Source organism: Rhinopithecus bieti, unplaced genomic scaffold, assembly GCF_001698545.2.
Source record: "Rhinopithecus bieti isolate Rb0 unplaced genomic scaffold, ASM169854v2 scaffold_13349, whole genome shotgun sequence".
NCBI lineage: Eukaryota > Metazoa > Chordata > Mammalia > Primates > Cercopithecidae > Rhinopithecus > Rhinopithecus bieti.
The window spans coordinates 2,925,080-2,941,576 of NW_016807772.1; positions in this window are offsets into that span (position 1 = coordinate 2,925,080).

Consider the following 16,497-nt stretch of genomic DNA (forward strand, 5'->3'; position numbering starts at 1 on the left):
AGGATGGTCTCGATCTCCTGACCTCGTGATCCGCCCGTCTCGGCCTCCCAAAGTGCTGGGATTACAGGCTTGAGCCACCGCGCCCGGCCTGTTAAGTCTTAAGTGATTTCCATTCTTATTTACCTCTGTGGGTTTTCATATTCACTTAAGTTTTGGACTTATAATTCCCTTCTGTGTCATATTTTTATTACTTTCAATAAAATTTTAAATAGTTTATGAAAGATTAACTCCAATGTTGAATTGAAATTGGAGGATATGAATTTTTTTTTTTTTTTTTTTTTTTTCTTGAGATGGAGTCTCGCTCCGTCTCCCAGGCTGGAGTGCAGTGGCGCCATCTCAGCTCACTGCAAGCCCCGCCTCTGGGGTTCACGCCATTCTCTTGCCTCAGCCTCCTGAGTAACTGGGATTACAGGCATGCATCACCACACCTAGCTAATTTTTGTATTTTTAGTAGAAACAGTGCTTCACCATGTTGCTCAGGCTGGTCTCTAACTCCTGACCTCAGGTGTTCCATCCACCTCAGCCTCCCAAAGTGCTGGGATCACAGATGTGAGCCACCGCGCCCAGCCGAGGATATGATTTTTAATAGATATACAGATCATTTGATTGATAGACATAGAAATAAATATGAATGTGTGTGTATGTGTGGGTTAATATACATACTTATATTCCTTAGCTCTTAGCTCTGTCCACTACAAGGTCCTAGGAGCAATGACATCCCAGTAGCAGCAATGAGCATATCTAAAACCCAGATTTTTTTTCTAAGTACTATTCTCCAATAAAAGGAACTTGGAGAAGCAGTTGATTTCATAACTGGGAAAGAAAAAATACAGAAGAGGCTGAAACACCTTATGGTGCCAAAAAACGAGAAAGTGATCAAGGATGGGAGTATGTGAAAAAGACATAGTATCCAAACTAAAGGAGCTCCTGATGACCAAAATTAGAACAATTTGAACAACAAAATAGCTAATAATACTTATTATATGAAAACGTGTGTATATATATAAAGATAATACACATATTTGTGCTAAACCCATATAATAAAATATCTATAAATTCATAGTGAAATAAGTAATTGAATAAATAAACAAAGGACAGCTCTTTCTTACAGAAAAATTTTAACTAATATATATAGAAAGAATGAGGGAAATACAAAATCACCACTAGGAAAACACCGCAATAATAATTATTGCAGGCAAGAGCTACCAATTGACGTTAAAATCAATGGATGAAAGTTTGAGGAGAGGCCGGGCACGGTGGCTCATACCTGTAATCCCAGCAATTTGAGAGGCCGAGGTGGGTGGATCACAAGGTCAAGAGATTGAGACTATCCTGGCCAACATGGTGAAATCCCACCTCTACTCAAAATACAAAAATTAGCTGGGCATGGTGGTGTGCGCCTGTAGTCCCAGGTACTCCGGAGGCTGAGGCAGGAGAATCACTTTGACCCCAGGAGGCGGAGGTTGCAGTGAGCTGAGATCGCACCACCACAATACAGCAGCCTGGGGAGAGAGTGAGACTCCATCTCAAAAAAAAAAAAAAGAAGAAAGTTTGAGGAGAAAGAGGATTATTAGCATGGTCTAAAAGTATTGCCTCCAAGGGCCGGGCGAGGTGGCTAACGCCTGAAATCCCAGCACTTTGGGAAGGTGAGGGGCCAGATCACGAGGTCAGGAGTTTGAGACCAGCCTGGCCAACATAGTGAAATCCCGTCTCTACTAAAAACACAAAATATTTGCTGGGCATGGTGGTGAGTACCTATAATCCCAGCTACTTGGGAGGCTGAGGCAGGAGAATCTGTTGAACCTAGGAGGTGGAGGTTGCAGTGAGTGGAGATAGCGCCGCTGCACTCCAGCCCGGGCGACAGTGCAAGACTTTGTCTCAAAAGACAAAAAAAAAGTATTGCCTACAAGATATTTATCTATTACAAAGGGGAAAACAGTCACAAGATATTTATCTATTACAAAGGGGAAAACAGTCATTTTCTGTCACTTTAACAGTGACTATTATGAAGAAAGCAGGCAGATATCATCAAGGTTGACGTCACCAGTAATTACACATGTTAACATCATGTATCCCCTGGTATAATGTATAAAGAGGTACACAACATCACTTCTATGGTATTCTTGCAAAAAAAAAATGCATAATCTAAATCTAATAATGAGAAAACAACAGATAAACCAAAACTGAAAGGCATGCTACTAAATAACTGACCAGGATTCATCAATGTCAAGATTATGAAAGACAAAGAAAGATTGTCTTTCCCTGACTTTCATTGTCTTTGCTTGTCCAATCTGTCACAGATTCAAAGCATGACAATTAAATGCAATGTGTGATCCCGGAACAGAAAAAAGACACAGGTGGGAAGACGGTAAAATTTGAATAAGGCCCATACTCTAGTAAATAGTATCATATTGATGTTTATTTTCTGTCTTTCATAATTGTATATGATTATGGAAATTGTTAACATGAAGCAAAACTATGTAAAAGATATAATACTAACTCTCTGCACTGTTTTTGCAACTTTTCTATGACTTTTTTAAAATACAAACAATAGGTAATCCAAAGATGGATGATGTACTTTTGACCAAATAGGATTAGGATTGGAGGTAAGAGATAAGAGTTTATGTTTTGGAGCCAGATGTGGTGGCTCAGCCTGTGATCCCAGAACTTTGGGAGGCCACAGCGGGAGGATCACTTGAGGCTAGGAGTTTGAGACCAACCTGGGCAACATAACGAGACTCCATCTCTACTTACACATATACAAAGGAAAAAGAGGCCAGGTGTGGGGGCTTAAGCCTGTAATCTCAGCACTTTGGGAGGCCAAGGCAGGCGGGTCATGAGGTCAGGAGTTCAAGACCAGCCTGGCCAATATGGTGAAACCCCATCTCTACTAAAAATACAAAAATTAGCTGGGTGTGGTGGCGTGTGCCTGCAGTCCCAGCTACTTGGGAGGCTGAGGCAGAAGAATCGCTTGAACCCGGGAGGCGGAGCTTACAGTGAGCTGAGATCGCGCCACTGTGCTCCACCCTGAGCAACAGAGTGAGACTGCGTCTCAAAAAAAAAAAAAAAGAAAAGAAAAAATCGTCATGAGAAGAAGATCAGAAAATTTGTATTATTTTCTGTCTAATGTATAGTATGCTTGTGAAGTTTCACTAAATATTTAAGAAAGATCCTTTGCAAAACAAAAAGTATAACTACCAAATTGTTAGGCCAGGTGCCATGGCTCACGCCCATAATCCCAGCACTTTGGGAGGCCAAGGTGAGAGGATCCCTTAAGTCCAGGAGTTTGAGACCAGTCTGACCAACATGGTGAAACCCCATCTCTACCAAAAATACAAAAAAATTAGCCGGGCGTGGTAGTGCATGCCTGTAGTCCCAGCTACTAGGGAGGCTGAGGCAGGAGGATCGCTTGAGCCTGAGAGGTCGAGGCTGCAGTGAGCCATGATCATCTTGACACTGCATTCCAGCCTGGGCAAGAGAGTGAGACCCTCTCTCAAAAAAAGAGAAAGTTGCTAATAATCTGGAATTTAAGTCTCTATGATTTCAACAAAACACTTCTCCATGTGAACTGAAGATTTTCTTTTCTTTTTTCAGAGACAGGGTCTCGCTCTGCCACCCAGGCTGGAGTGGTGCAGTGGCATGATCCTAGCTCACTGCAGCCTCTAACTCCTGGCCTCAAGCGATCCTTCCATCTCAGCCTGCCAAAGTGCTAGTATTATAAGCATGGGCCACCACACCCGGCCTTAGAAATATCTCTTGATGAAATACTTTTTCACTAAGTTTCGAGGACGTCAATGGGTTGGTTTTCTTCTTTGATAACCACTCCTTCTCAGATGGTCATGTTCATTGTTCCTGATTTTCCTGTCTTCTTAATACTTAATTGCCCTAGAACTCGTTTCTACACTCACTACCTAGTGATCTCATCCAATCTGATAGCATTATATACCATCTGAATACTGACATTTCCAAATTCCTATCAACTGCTGATTTTTTCCACAAAATTCAGACTTACATATCCATTTTCCAACTTCACATTTCCATTTGGCTGCCTAATAGATATATCAAAGTTATATGCCCAAAACTAAACTCCTGATCTTCTTTCACAAGCCTGCATCTCAGCCCAACTGATAACACCTCCATCCATTTTCTCAGGCTGAAAACTTTGAAGTAATCCTCTTCTCTCCTCTCCTCTCCTCTCCTCTCTCCTCTCCTCTCTTCCCTCCTTCCTCCTCTCCTCTCCTCTCCTTCCTTCCTCTCCTCTCTCTCCTTCCTCTCCTCTCTCTTTCTCTCTCTCTCTCTCTCTCTCTCTTCTCCTCTCTCACGCACACACACAAATATATGCACACATTCATATTTAAACCATCAGCAAATTCTATTGGCTGAATCTCCAAGACACAGCCAGAATCCAACAATTTTCACTGCCTCCAATATTACCTACAGGTCCAAGCTACCATCCTCTGCATCTCGTTTTCATTTCTTTACTGATCTCCCTGATTCTGCCTTTGTTCCCCTTACAGTACACTCTGAACATGGCATCCAGAGTGATTTTTATAAAACGTAAGTTAGTGGCCAGGCACGGTGGCTCATGCCTGTAATCCCAGCACTTTGGGAGGCCGAGGCGGGTGGATCACGAGGTCAGGGGATTGAGACTATCCTGGCTAACATGGTGAAACCTGTCTCCACCGAAAAAATATTTTTAAAAATTAGCTGGGCCTGGTGGTGGGCACCTGTAGTCCCAGCTACTTAGGAGGCTGAGGCAGGAGAATGGCGTGAACCCGGGAGGTGGAGCTTGCAGTGAGCCGAGATCGCGCCACTGCACTCCAGCCTGGGTGACAGAGCGAGACTCCATCTCAAAAAATATGTATAAATAAATAAAATATAAGTTAGATCATATCACTCTTTTGGCTGAAAACTCTCCAGTGCTCTTCTCACTAAGAGTCTAAGTCAAATTCCTTCCCTTATCCCTGTACCATCCAGCCCGTTACCTCTCCGAACTTACTGCCTGCCATTCGCTCATGCCACTGCAGCCACACTGACCTCTTACTTCCTGAAGGTACCCAACGTGCTTCTACTTCAAGGCTTTTTGCTCACTCCTCATTATTTCTCTACTGTGATCTGTACATATCACCACCACCTCCACCACTGCAAAATCTACTCACAATAAATACGACCAAGCACCAGCACCATGAGACTCAGCAGAAACAAACAGACAAAACAGATTTAGAGTCCAAATGATTAACAATTCAGAATATGGAATCGCCACGTGTGACATATTTAAGGACGTAATCACAAACCGAACATTATCTGTTGACCTTCAGCACAGGAAACAGAAATCACGCCAGGTATTTCATTCAACAAAGTGTTTTGTTTTTGTTTTGTTTTGTTTTCGGGAAATTTGGTACTTAATATGGTGGGGTGGGGGGCAGGAACAGAAGGAACAATGCCAGGCACCATCACTAGACTTCTGGCTTTAAGGTCACACTTAGAAGGTACAACTGCTGTTGCTACTGCCACAGCTTCTGCGCACTCATGAATCTGGAGACATTCCATGGGATGTGGAACTGGCTCCTGAAAACTCTCAGACATACCAGAGAGAACCCTTCAGCCTCCACCACCCAGGAAGCATCTCTGTTTCCCTCAAAGGTTTATATGAAAATGATCCACAATCTAGAACCCTAAACCCAGCCAAACAAACAAACACACGTGTGGGAAGAAAAATACATTTTTTTGTTTTTTTTGAGACTGAGTCTGACTCTGTTGCCCAGGCTGCAATGCAGTGGCGTGATCTCGGCTCACTGCAACCTCCACCTCCCGGGTTCAAGCGATTCTTCTGCCTCGGCCTCCTGAGTAGCTGGGATTACAGTGCGCACCACCACACCCAGCTAATTTTTGTATTTTTAGTAGAGACGGGGTTTCACCATGTTGGTCAGGCTGGTCTTGAACTCCTGAACTCGTGATTCGCCCACCTTGGCCTCCCAAAGTGGTGGGATTACAGGCATGAGCCACCGCACCTGGCCAAAAAATACATTTTTTTAATGTGTTTCCTCTGCAATTTTTCTCAGGAAGCTACTGGAAAATATGCTTTATCAAAATATGGGGTAAACAAAGAAGAGGCAGGTATGGAAAACAGAAAACAGGCAAGCCAGCACAGGAGAAAAAGGAAGGGAATCCCCAAATCACAGCTGTGCGTTAAGGGGAGAGGGCAAACTGTCTGGACTACAACAGTGTCACTCAAGGGACAGGCACAGTAATACTTGTCGCCACTATACCCTCTGGACAAAGCTACTGGGACATACGCTCCATGAAAATGACACACTAAACCAAGAAAAATGAAATCATTCAAAGAACAGAATTCAGATTAGGAGGATGGTAAAAGGAATTCCTAACATGCCAGCAAAGGGAAGTCTCAAGAGGACGAATAGGCAACTGAGAGCAGGCATAGGACATTACTAGATAGAGCGGAACAAAGATCTCCAGGAGATAATTAAAACGAATATTGTATTGAGGAGATGGACCTTGTGGGAAATTGTCCCAAGAGCTATTGGCAGGTATGGGAAGATTTAGCAATAGATGCAAATATGACTAAGCAAATCAAAAAACAAGGTAATTGGCCGTGTGCAGTGGCTCACACCTGTAATCCCAGCACTTTGGGAGCCTGAGGCAAGTGGATCACTTGAGATGAGGAGTTCGAAACCAGCCTGGCCAACATGGCAAAACCCCGTCTCTACTAAAAATACAAAAATTAGCCAGGCATGGTGGTGCACACCTGTAATCCTAGCTACTCAGGAGAAGCAGGAGAATCACTTGAACCCGGGAGGTGAAGGTTACAGTGAGCCGAGATTGCACCACTGCACTCTAGCCTGGAAGACACAGTGAGACTCTGTCTCAATTAAAAAACAAAAACAAGGCCGGGCGCGGTGGCTCAAGCCTGTAATCCCAGCACTTTGGGAGGCCAAGACGGGCGGATCATGAGGTCAGGAGATCGAGACCATCCTGGCTAACACGGTGAAACCCCATCTCTACTAAAAAAATACAAAATCTAGCCGAGCGAGGTGGCGGGCGCCTGTAGTCCCAGCTACTCGGGAGGCTGAGGCAGGAGAATGGCGTGAACCCGGGAGGCGGAGCTTGCAGTGAGCTGAGATCCGGCCATTGCACTCCAGCCCGGGCGACACAGCGAGACTCCGTCTCAAAAAAATAAATAAATAAATAAATAAATAAAAGGACAATTATTAAACTATAGGACAAACAAAAAGTAAAAAATGAGACAAAGTACATTATAATACTTAGCATTGAATAATGATTATATAAACATAATTTAGAGTCTAAATATTGATTTAACTACAAAGGTAGATTTTTTTTTTTTTACCAATATGAAATGGTTGTATAAGAAAGCCAAATCTTTATCTACAATAATAGGAAATCAATTGACAAAATCTAAAATTGATGAGTTGAGGCCGAGCGTGGTGGGTCACGCCTACAATCCCAGCACTCTGGGAGGCCAAGGCAGGTGGATAACTTGAGGTCAAGAGTTCAAGACCAGCCTGGCCAACATGGTGAAACCCTTTCTCTACTAAAAATGCAAAACTAACCTGGCATGGTAGCACATGCCAGTAATCCCAGATACTCGGGAGGCTGAGGCACAAGAATCGCTTGAACCCAGGAGGCGGAGGTTGCAGTGAGCTGAGATCGCGCCACTGCACTCCGGCCTGGGTGACAGAGCAAGACTTCATCTCAAAAAAAAATTTTAAAAATAAAAATAAAATTGATGAGATGAAAGATGATATCTGCATATTACATAAAGTATAAATATAAATATGGAGATATTTGATTGCACAAAACTGAAAAAAACTTTTGCACATGTAAAATATTAAAACAGTTAAATAATGTTCTAAAATTGATTGGTGATGGTAGTGCAACTCTGTGAATATAGTAAAAAACATTCAATTTAACACTGTCAGTGGATGAACTGTTTGGTTTGGGGATTATAACTCAATAAAGCTGTTAAAAAACAAATTATTGGGAGAAAATATTTGCAACATGTACATCAAACAACAGATTTAATCATCTATATCTATCTATCTATCTATATATAAAAAACTCCTTCTAAGATACAGAATCAACCTAGGTGTCCATCAGAAGATGAGTAGATAAAGAAAATGTGGTACATGTAACATGAAATACTATGCAACCATAAAAAGAATTAAATCCTGTGATTCTCAGCAATATGGATGAGTCTGAAGGTCATTATGTTAAGTGAAATAAGTCAGGCACCAAAAGACAAATGCCACATGTTCTCACTCATATGTGGGAGCTAAAAATTTTTTTTTTCATCTCACAGTAGCAGAAAGTAGAATAGTGGTTACCAGAGACTGAGAAGGGTAGTGGGCAGAGGAGATAGGGAGAGATTGGTTAAAGTATACAGAACTATAGCTAGGTAGGAGGAATAAGTTCTAGTGTTCTATAGAAATGGAGGGTGACTATAGCTAAAATAATTTATTGTCTATTTTCAAATAGCTAGAAAGGAGGATTTTGGAGGTTCCCAGCATACAGAAATGATAAATGTTTGAGGTGATGGGTATGCTAATTACCCTGATTTGATTATAACACATTATATACATATATTGAACTATTATTCTGTACTCCATAAGTATGTACAACTATTGTGTATCAACTGAAATTTTTAAAAAAGAAAATCAAGCCAGCACAGTGGCATGTGCCTGTAGTCCAAGATATTCAGGAGGCTGAAGCAGGAGGATCACTTGAGCTCAGGAGTTCAAGTCCAGCATGGGCGACATAGCAAGACCTCATTTCTGAAGATAAAATAATTTTAATTAAAAAAGTTAAGAAAATAAAAAAAAAAAAAGAACTAGATGATGTCCAAGATCCCTTCCAGCTGCAAAATTCTGTCATTGTACAAAGCACTATGAAGTAGTGCTTTGAATATAGAATTCCTAGAGTATGTAGGTCTGCCCCACTCATTTAATACTTGGGAGATACTATTTTGTATTCTTAGACTTTTATAATTTTTATCATGTTTTCTTCTTAAAATGTAAATTCTGGCTGGGTGTGGTGGCTCACGCCTGTAATCCCAGCACTTTGGCAGGACAACGCGGGCGGATCACTTGAGGTCAGGAGTTTGAGACCAGCCTGGCCAACAGAAATTAGCCTGGCGTGGTGGCTGGCACATATAATCCCAGCTACTCCAGTGGCTAAGGCAGGAGAATCACTTGAACCCAGGAGGTGGAGTTTGCCCTGAGCCAAGATCATGCCACTGCACTCCAGCCTGTGAGTGACAGAGGAGACTGTCTAAAAAAAAAAAAAAAAAAAAAAAAAAAGAGCAAAGAAAAAGAAGTGAGAGAACCCTCGCTGGAGTCCTTTTTTTGTTTTTTTTTTGAGATGAGAATCTTGCTCTGTAGCCCAGCTGAAAACAGTGGGCAGATCTCCAGCTCACTGCAACTGTCTGCCTCCTGGGTTCAACCTCTGCCTCACCTCCCAAGTAGCGGATTACAGGCCCACCAGTTAATTTGTATTTAGTAGAGACGGTTCACCATGTGCCAGGCTGGCTTGAACTCCCTGACCCTTGACCCCTGCCCCGGCCTCCCCAAAGTGCTAGGAATTACAGCGTGAGCCCACCGTCGCCCCGGCCTGGGCCCTTTTATAAGGGCACTAATCCATTCATGAAGGCTCCATGCTGATGACCTAATTACCTGCCCAAAGACCCATCTCCTAATACTATCACATTGAGGGTTAGGATTTCAGTATATGAGTTTGCCAGGAACACAAGCACTCAGTCCATTGTAGCCCTCAATATAGTAAAATATTCAATAAATATTTAATAATCATTTAGAAAAGATGAAGTCCCTATCCTGATTCACTAAATTGTAGTAAATATTTCATAAATTCATCATCTGTTTTCATAAATATTTGAGAATTCTGTAAGCCAGAGTAATTTTTTCTTTTTCCTTCTTTATTTCTTCTTTTTTTTTTTTTTTTGAGACACAGTCTCAGAAACAGTTACTTTGTCACCCAGGCTGGAGTTCAGTGGTGTGATCATGGCTCATTGCAGCCTTGACCTCCAGGGCTCCAGCGATCCTCCTACCTCAGCCTCTCAAGTAGCTGGGATTACAGGTATGTGCCACCACACCCAATAATTTTTGTATTTTCGGTAGAGACAGGGTTTCACCATGTTGGCCAGGCTGGTCTTGAGCTCCTGGACTCAAGTGATCCACCCGCCTTGGCCTCACAAAATGCTGCGATTACAGGCGTGAGCCAACATACCTGGCCTCCAGGTAATTTTTGTATTTTTTGTAGATTTTGTATTTTTTGTAGATTTCACCATGTTGCCCAGGCTGGTCTCAAACTCCTGAGCTCAAGTGATCCACCCACATGGCCTCCCAAAGTGCTGGAATTACAGGTGTGAGCCACCACGCCCAGACTAAGCCACAGTATTAAGTCATCACCATCATAAATATGTCTTCATATGCAGGTTTTTCTTATTGATTGATTGATTGATTGAGGCAGGGTCTCACTCTGTCAACCCAGGCTGGAGTGCAATGGTGCAATCTGGGCTCACTGTAACCTCCACCTCCTGGATTCAAGCAATTCTCCTGCCTCAGCCTCCTGAGTAGTTGGGATTACAGGCATGAGCCACTGCCTCCCAAAGTGCTGGGATTACAGGCATGAGCCACCCCACCTGGCCTCATTTATTTTTTTAAAAAGAAATGTTTTATTATGGTAAAATATTCATAACACAGGCCGGGTGTGGTGGCTCACACCAGTAATTCCAGCACTTTGGGAGGCCAAGGTGGGTGGATAATGAGATCAGGAGTTCAAGACCAGCCTGGCTAACACAGTGAAACCTCGTCTCTACTAAAAATACAAAAAATTAACTGGGCATGGTGGCACACGCCTGTAATCCCAGCTACTTAGGAGGCTGAGGTAGGATAATCGCATGAACCTGGGAGGCAGAGATTGCAGTGAGCCGAGATCGCGCCACTGCACTCTGGCCTGGGCGACAGAGCAAGACTCCATCTACAAAAAAAAAAAAAATTCGTAACACAAAAGTTATTATTTAGCTATTTTTAGGTATACAGGTCAGTGGCATTAAGCACATTCATATTGTTGTGCAATCATCAGTACTATTTATCAGTAAAATTTTTTTATTCTTTCAAACTGAAACTCTACCCATTCAACACTAACTCTACTGCCCATTCCCTCCTCCCTCCAGCGCCTGGCAACAAGCATCCTAATTTCTGTCTTTATGAATTTGACCCTCTAGGTACGTCACATAAGCAGAATCATACAGTGTTTGTCCTTTTGTGTCTGTTTTATTTGACTTAGCATAACGTCTTCAAGGTTGATCCATGTTGTAGAATGTGTCAGAATTTCATTCCTTTTTAAGGCTAAAAAATATTTATTTTATATGTATACCACGTTGTGTTTATCTAATCATCAGTCATTGGATATTTTAGGTTGTTTCCACCTTTTGGCTACTATGAATAATACTGCTATGAACATGAGTGCAAAAATTTCTGTTTGAATCCCTTTCTTTTATTTTATTTATTTTGAGACAGAGTCTCATTCTGTCACCCAGACTGGAGTGCAGTGGAACGATCTCAGCTCAATGCAGCCTCTACCTCCTGGGTTCAAGCAATTCTTGTGCCTCAGCCTCCCGAATAGGGATTACAGGCGTGCACCACCATGCCCAGCTAATTTTTGTATTTTTGATAGAGACAGGGTTTGGTCATGTTGCCCAGGCTGGTCTCAAGTGATCTGCCTGCCTCAGCCTCCCAAAGTGTTGGGATTACAGGTGTGAGCCACCACGCCTGGACGTTTTTTAAATTTTTGATAGAGACAGAGTCTTGCTATGTTGAGCAAGCTGGTCTCCAATTCCTGGGCTAAAGCGATTCTCCCACCTCAGTCTCTCAAAGTGCTGAGATTACAGACATGAGACATGCTCCTGGCGAAGTCCCTGCTTTCCATTCTTTGGGGTACTTACCCAGAAGGAGAACTACTGGATCATATGATAATTCTGTTTAATTTTTTTAGGAACTACCATACCCTCTTCCACAATGGCTGCACCATTTTATATTCTCACCAGCATGGCACAAACATTCTAATTTCTCCTCATCTTTTCCAACACTTATTATTTTCTGGGTTTTCTAAAAAAATAGTCATCATAATGGATGTGAAATTACGTTATTGTTATCTACATATGTTCTTATTTAATCAGCTTAATGAACTTGCTCTGACAAATATTCATTTCTTATATTTTCTCATGAAATCTGAAATCATTTAGTGATACATTATTGTTCACTAGCAAATAAATATTCAGTACATATTTATTTTTATTCCTTTTATTTTTTAAGAAAAAGGTACTTCAATCCTAGAGTACACTTTTTTTTTTTGAGATGGAGTCTTGCTGTGCTGCCTAGGCTGGAGTGCAGTGGCACCATCTCTGCTCACTGCAACCTCTGCCTTCCTGGTTCAAACGATTCTTCTGCCTCAGCCTCCTGAGTAGCTAGGACTACTCAGTAGCTACTACATGGTGCACGCCACCATGCTTGGCTAATTTTTGTATTTTTAGTAGAGATGGGGTTTCACCATATTGGCCAGGTTAGTCTTGAACTCCTGACCTCATGATCCGCTAGCCTTGGCCTCCCAAAGTGCTGGGATTACAGGCGTGAGCCACCCTGCCCAGCTAGAGTACACATTTTAAAACTTAGCCTTTGTTGAGAAACTTCTTTTTTTCCCTTTTTTGAGACAGTCTCACTCTGTCACCCAGGCTGGAGTGTAGTGGCACAGTCATGGCTCACTGCAGCCTCAACTTCCCAGGCTCAAGTGATCCTCCCACTTTAGCCTACCTGGTAGATGGGACCACAAGTGTGCACCACCATGTCCAGCTAATTTTTTTTTTTTTTTTTTTTTGTAGAGATAGGGTCTCACCATGTTATCCAGGCTGGATTTTGTCTTTTTAATTTCAGATTTCAGTTGTTCATTGCTGGCATGTAAGAAAACAATTGACTCTTGTGTATTAATCCTGTATCTTGTGCTCACTTCGGAAACACATTTACTAAAATTGGAATGATACAGAGAAGATTAGCATAGCCTCTGTGCAAGGATGGCACACAGATTTGTGAAGCGTTCTTTATTTGTCTTCAACTTGGGCAAGAATTATACTGTGTCTCTGGAAAAAAAAAAAAAACAACAAGAAGAGGAAAGGACACAAAGGAGGCTCTGTGAGCCACGGTGGTTCACGCCTGTAATCCCAGCACTTTGGAAGGCCAAGGCAGGCAGATCACTTGGGGTCAGGAGTTGGAGACCAGCCTGGCCAACATGGTGAAGCCCTATCTCTACTAAAAATACAAAAAATTAGCCAGGTGTGGTGGCTCATGCCTGAGTCCCAACTATTCGGGAGGCTGTGGCAGGAGAATCGCTTGCACTCCAGCCGGGGCAACAGAGCAAGACTTCATCTAAAAACATAACAAAAAAAAGGGCCAGGCGTGGTGGCTCACACCTGTAATCCCAGCACTTTGGGAGGGTGAGGCAGGCAGATCAGGAGGTCAGGAGTTCGAGACCATCCTGGTTAACACAGTGAAACCCCGTCTCTACTAAAAATACAAAAAGTTAGCCAGGTGTGGTGGCATGCACCCATAGTCCCAGCTACTCGGGAGGCTGAGGCAGAAGAATGGTGTGAACCTGGAAGGTGAAGGTTGCAGTGAGCCAAGATCGTGCCATTGCACTCCAGCCTGGGCGACAGAGCCACGTGAAACAAGCAGAAATTAAAATCATGTTGCCACAAGCCAAAGAATGTCAACAGCCACCAGAAGAGTTAAGGAAGGGTTCTCCCTCAGAGCCTTCAGAGGGAGCATAGCTCAGCTGACACTGATTTTGGATAACTGTAGAAGCTGAAATCCAAGAGAACTTGCTGCCTGCCCATTTGGAAACCACCACAAAGTAATCAACTGCAACACATTCTTTGACACAAGAAGGGGATTAGAAAAAAGGGTTGCTTCAAGAGTTTGGTGGCAGACTTCATATTTTTTAATTTAAAAAAACACATTTTGTTTTTACAAAAATATATATATATACATATATATTATATCTTCCATCCTTGCTGTAATCACTTATTAGTGCCAGGATTCTTTGGTTGGTTCTTTAGAAGTTTTTACATAGACAATCATTATCGTCTGTGAACAAACACAGTTTTGTTCGTTGCTTCCCTGTCTATATGTTTTATTTCTTTTTGTTGTTGTTGTTTTACTGCATTAGCTACAACTTCCAGTATAATGTTGAATAGAGGTGATGAGAACAGACATCCTTGACTTATTCCTAATCTTAGTGGGAAACTATCTAGCTTCTCAAATAGACTTTTTTTTTTTTTTAAGAGGCAAGGTCTTACTGTGTTGTCCAGGCTGGAGTGCCGTGGCGAGTCACAAGCGCAATTATACTGCACTAAAGCCTCGAACTCCTGGCTCATGCTCATGCAATCCTCTTGCCTAAGGCTCCCAAGTAGCTAGGACTATAAGTGTACACCTGGGTTTCAAGAAACTTTTACATCTAATATCAACTATTTGTGTTCTTTTAATGTTCATTTTTGGGTTTTATTGTTGTTGTTGTTGCTGCTGCTGTTTTCAGACACAGTCTCGCTCTGTTGTCCAGGCTAGAGTGCAGTGGCGCGATCTCAGCTCACTGCAACCTCTGCCTCTAGTGTTCAAGCGATTCTCCTGCCTCAGCCTCCCAAGTAGCTGGGACTACAGGTGCACACCACCATGCCTGGCTAATTTTTGTGTTTTTAGTAGAGATGGGGTCTCACCATGTTGGCCAGGCTGGTCTCGAACTCCCAACCTCAGATGATCTGTCTGCCTCAGTTTCCCAAAGTGCTGTGATTACAGACATGAACCACCACACTGGCCCATTTTTGTTATTAAAAGTTAAAAAATCAAATTAAATATACAAAAGAAAAATAACTATAACCCTTAGTTCACTGTCCAAACACAATATGGCAAAATGTGGGTATTTTCTTATAATTTCTTTTTTTTTTTTTGAGACGGAGTCTTGCTCTGTCACCCAGGCTGGAGTGCAGTGGCCGGATCTCAGCTCACTGCAAGCTCCACCTCCCAGGTTTACGCCATTTTCCTGCCTCAGCCTCCCGAGTAGCTGGGACTACAGGCGCCCGCCACCTCGCCCGGCTAGTTTTTTGTATTTTTTAGTAGAGACGGGGTTTCACAGTGTTAGCCAGGATGGTCTCGATCTCCTGACCTCGTGATCCGCCCGTCTCAGCCTCCCAAAGTGCTGGGATTACAGGCTTGAGCCACCGCGCCCGGCCTTTTCTTATAATTTCTATATGCGATTATTGTCCTGATGGTTTTTTATTTTAAGAATTTTAATGCTACTATATATTCTCTGAAAATGTTAATGAATGAAATGAAAATGTTAACATTTCATGAATATTCAAATGAATATTCCATGCCTTAGGTAATTATTTCCCTATGAATGGATCTTTAAGTTATTTATAATTTTCCTCTGTTATAAATAGTATTGCTATAAAATATTTTTGCATGGAGGACTTTATATATTTAGAAACGATTCATTACAATGTATTTCGAAAATTCTTGAATCAAAAACTTTAGGTTCATGGTATATTGGAAAGTTACTTTCCATGTGGTCGGGCGCAGTGGCGCAGGCCTGTAATCCCAGTACTTTGCGGGGCCGAAGCAGGTGGATCACTTGAGGTCAGGTGTTCAAAACCAGCCTGGCCAACATGGTGAAACCCCATCTCTACTAAAAGTACAAAAATTAGCTGGGCATGGTGGTGGGCACCTGTAATACCAGCTACTCAGGAGGCTGAGGCAGCAGAATCGCTTGAACCTGGGAGGCGGAGGTTGCAGTGAGCCAAGATCACACCACTGCATTCCAGCCTGGGTGACAGAGCAAGACTGTCTCAAAAACAAACAAAAATAGCCAGCTGTGATGGTGCGCGTTTAAATAATCCCAGCTACTCGAGAGGCTGAGGCAGGAGAATCGGTTGAACCCAGGAGCCAGAGGTTGCAGTGAGCTGAGATCGCACCCTGCATTCCAGCCTGGGCGACAGAGCAAGACTCTATCTTTAAAATAATAAAAAAAGAAGGCCGGGCGCGGTGGTTCACGCCTGTAATTCCAGCACTTTGGGAGGCCGAGGTGGGCGGATCACAAGGTCAGGAAATCGAGACCATCCTGGCTAATACAGTGAAACCCCGTCTCTACTGAAAATACAAAAGAAAGTTAGCTGGGCGTGGTGGCAGGCGCCTGTAGTTCCAGCTACTCGGGAGGCTGAGGCAGGAGAACGGCGTGAACCCGGAAGGCGGAGCTTGCAGTGAGCCGAGGTCGCGTCACTGAACTCCAGCCTGGGCGACAAAGCAAGACTACGTCTCCAAAATAAATAAATAAATAAATAAATAATATATATATACACACACACACACTCTTTTCATGAGTATTGTACAGACTTACATTGCA